This window comes from Mirounga angustirostris, unplaced genomic scaffold (assembly GCF_029215605.1).
Source record: "Mirounga angustirostris isolate CCGP_5_RB_7025 unplaced genomic scaffold, mMirAng1.0.hap1 SCAF_1, whole genome shotgun sequence".
Lineage (NCBI taxonomy): Eukaryota > Metazoa > Chordata > Mammalia > Carnivora > Phocidae > Mirounga > Mirounga angustirostris.
In genome coordinates this window covers 172738939-172743323 of record NW_026991709.1, presented here as the reverse complement: position 1 = coordinate 172743323, position 4385 = coordinate 172738939, and positions in this window count along the sequence as shown.

Below are 4385 nucleotides of genomic sequence, written 5' to 3'. Positions count from 1 at the left end.
GCAGGATATATTCAGAGCACTAAATGAGAAAAATATGCAGCCAAGAATCCTATATCCAGCTAGGCTGTCATTGAAAATTGAGGGAGAGATAAAAAGCTTCCAGAACAAACAAAAACTAAAGGAATTTGCAAACACAAAACCAGCCCTACAAGAAATCTTGAAAGGGGTCCTCTAAGCAAAGAGAGATCCTAAAAGCAACATAGACCAGAAAGGAACACAGACAATATATGGTAACAGTCACCTTACAGGCAATACAATGGCACTAAATTCCTATCTTTCAATAGTTACCCTGAATGTAAATGGGCTAAATGCCCCAATCAAAAGACACAGGCTATCAGACTGGATTAAAAAGAAGACCCATCGATATGCTGTCTGCAAGAGACTCATTTTAGACCCAAAGACAACCCCAGATTGAAAGTGAGGGGGTGGAAAACCATTTACCATGCTAATGGACACCAAAAGAAAGCTGGGGTGGCAATCCTTATATCAGACAAATTAGATTTTAAACCAAAGACTGTAATAAGAGATGAGGAAGGACACTATATCCTACTTAAAGGGTCTATCCAACAAGAAGATCTAACAATTGTAAAAATCTATGCCCCTAACATGGGAGCAGCCAATTATATAAGGCAATTGATAACAAAAGCAAAGAAACACATCGACAACAATACAATAATAGTGGGGGACTTTAACACCCCCCTCACTGAAATGGACAGATCGTCTAAGCAAAAGATCAACAAGGAAATAAAGACTTTAAATGACACACTGGACCAAATGGACTTCATAGACATATTCAGAACATTCTATCCCAAAGCGACAGAATACACATTCTTCTCTAGTGCCCATGGAACATTCTCCAGAATAGATCACATCCTAGGTCATAAATCAGGTCTCAACCGGTACCAAAAGATTGGAATCATTCCCTGCCTATTTTCAGACCACAATGCTTTGAAACTAGAACTCAATCACAAGAGGAAAGTCGGAAAGAACTCAAATACATGGAGGCTAAAGAGCATCCTACTGAAGAATGAATGGGTCAACCAGGAAATTAAAGAAGAATTTAAAAAATACATGGAAACCAATGAAAATGAAAACACAACTATTCAAAATCTCTGGGATGCAGCAAAGGCAGTCCAAAGAGGAAAGAATATAGCAATACAAGCCTTTCTCAAGAAACAAGAAAGGTCTCAAGTACACAACCTAACCCTACACCTAAAGGAGCTGGAGAAAGAACAGCAAATAAAGCCTAAACCCAGCAGGAGAAGAGAAATAATAAAGATCAGAGCAGAAATCAATGAAATAGAAACCAAAAGAACAGTAGAACAAATCAACGAAACTAGAAGCTGGTGCTTTGAAAGAATTAACAAGATTGATAAACCCCTGGCCAGACTTATCAAAAAGAAAAGAGAAATGACCCAAATCAACAAAATCATAAATGAAAGAGGAGAGATCACAACCAACCCCAAAGAAATACAAACAATGATAAGAACATATTATGAGCAACTCTATGCCAGCAAATTAGATAACCTGGAAGAAATGGAGGCATTCCTAGAGATGTATCAACTACCAAAACTGAACCAGGAAGAAACAGAAAACCTGAACAGACCTATAACCACTAAGGAAATTGAAGCAGTCATCAAAAATCTCCCAAAAAACAAAAGCCCAGGGCCAGATGGCTTCCCAGGGGAATTCTACCCAACATTTCAAGAAGAATTAATACCTATTCTTCTGAAACTGTTCCAAAAAATAGAAATGGAAGGAAAACTTCCAAACCCATTTTATGAGGCCAGCATTACCTTGATCCCAAAACCAGACAAAGACCCCATCAAAAAGGAGAATTACAGGGGTGCCTGGGTGGCTCAGTCATTAAGCATCTGCCTTCGGCTCAAGGCATGATCCCGGGGTCCTGGGATCGAGCCCTCTATCGAGCTCCCTGCTCTGCGGGGAGCCCGCTTCTCCCTCTCCCACTGCCCCCGCTTTTTTCCCTCTCTCGCTGTCTCTCTCTCTGTCAAATAAGTAAATAAAAATCTTTAAAAAATTTAAGAAATTAAAAAAAAAGAATTACAGACCAATATCCCTGATGAATATGGATGCAAATATTCTCACCAAAATACTAGCCAATAGGATCTAACAGTACATTAAAAGGATTATTCACCACGACCAAGTGAGATTTATCCCTGGGCTGCAAGGTTGGTTCAACATCTGCAAATCAATCAATGTGATACAATACATTAACAAAAGAAAGAACAAGATTCATATGATCCTCTCAATAGATGCAGAAAAAGCTTTTGACAAAGTACAGCATCCTTTCTTGATCAAAACTCTTCAGAGTATAGGCATAGAGGGTACATACCTCAATATCATTAAAGCCATCTATGAAAAACCTACAGCAAATATCATTCTCAATGGGGAAAAACTGAGAGCTTTCCCCCTAAGGTCAGGAACACGTCAGGGATGTCCACTATCACCACTGCTATTCAACATTGTATTAGAAGTCTTAGCCACAGCAATCAGACAACAAAAAGAAATAAAAAGCATCCAAATCGGCAAAGAAGACATCAAACTCTCACTCTTTGCAGATGATATGATACTTTATGTGGAAAACCCCAAAGACTCCACCCCAAAACTGCTAGAACTCATACAGGAATTCAGTAAAGCGGCAGGATATAAAATCAATGCACAGAAATCAGTGGCATTCCTATACACCAACAACAAGACAGAAGAAAGAGAAATTAAGGAGTCGATCCCATTTATGATTGCACCCAAAACCATAAGATACCTAGGAATAAATTTAACCAAAGAGACAAAGGATCTGTACTCAGAAAACTATAAAATACTCATGAAAGAAATTGAGGAAGACACAAAGAAATGGAAAAACTTTCCATGCTCATGGATTGGAAGAACAAATATTGTGAAGATGTCATGCTACCTAGAGCAATCTACACATTCAATGCAATCCCCATCAAAATACCATCCACTTTTTTCAAAGAAATGGAACAAATATTCCTAAAATTTGTATGGCAGCAGAAAAGACCCCGAATAGCCAGAGGAATGTTGAAAAAGAAAAGCAAAGCTGGCAGCATCACAATTCCAGACTTCCAGCTCTATTACAAAGCTGTCATCATCAAGACAGTATGGTACTGGCACAAAAACAGGCACATCGATCAATGGAACAGAATAAAGAGCCCAGAAATGGACCCTCAACTCTATGGTCATCTTTGACAAAGCAGGAAAGAATGTCCAATGGAAAAAAGACAGTCTCTTCAACAAATGGTGTTGGGAAAATTGGATAGCCACATGCAGAAGAATGAAACTGGACCATTTCCTTACACCACACACAAAAATAGACTCCAAATGGTTGAAAGACCTCAATGTGAGACAGGAGTCCACCAAAATCCTAAAGGAGAACACAGGCAGCAACCTCTTTGACCTCAGCCGAAGCAACTTCTTCCTAGAAACACTGCCAAAGGCAAGGGAAGCCAGGGCAAAAATGAACTATTGGGACTTTATCAAGATAAAAAGCTTTTGCAAAGCAAAGGAAACAGTCAACAAAACCAAAAGACAAGCGACAAAATGGGAGAAGATATTTGCAAATGACATATCAGATAAAGGGCTAGTATCCAAAATCTATAAAGAACTTCTTAAACTCAACACCCAAAGAACAAAGAATCCAATCAAGAAATGGGCAGAAGACATGAACAGACATTTTTCCAAAGAAGACATCCAAATGGCCAACAGACACATGAAAAAGTGCTCAATATTGCTCGGCATCAGGGAAATCCAAATCAAAACCTCAATGAGATACCACCTCACACCAGTCAGAATGGCTAAAATTAACAAGTCAGGAAATGACAGATGTTGGCGGGGATGCGGAGAAAGGGGAACCCTCCTACACTGTTGGTGGGAATGCAAACTGGTGCAGCCACTCTGGAAAACAGTATGGAGGTTCCTCAAAAAGTTGAAAATAGAGCTACCCTATGACCCAGCAATTGCACTACTGGGTATTTACCCCAAAGATACAAAAGTAGGGATCCGAAAGGGTACGTGCACCCCGATATTTATAGCAGCAATGTCCACAATAGCCAAACTGTGGAAAGAGCCAAGATGTCCATCAACAGTTGAATGGATAAAGAAGATGTGGTGTATATACACAATGGAATATTATGCTGCCATCAAAATGAATGAGATCTTGCCATTTGCAACGATGTGGATGGAACTGGAGGGTATTATGTTGAGCGAAATAAGTCAAACAGAGAAAGACATGTATCAAATGACCTCACTGATATGAGGAATTCTTAATCTCAGGAAACAAACTGAGGGTTGCTGGAGTGGGGGGTGGGGTGGGAGGGATGGGGTGACTAGGTGATAGACACTGCGGAGGGTAT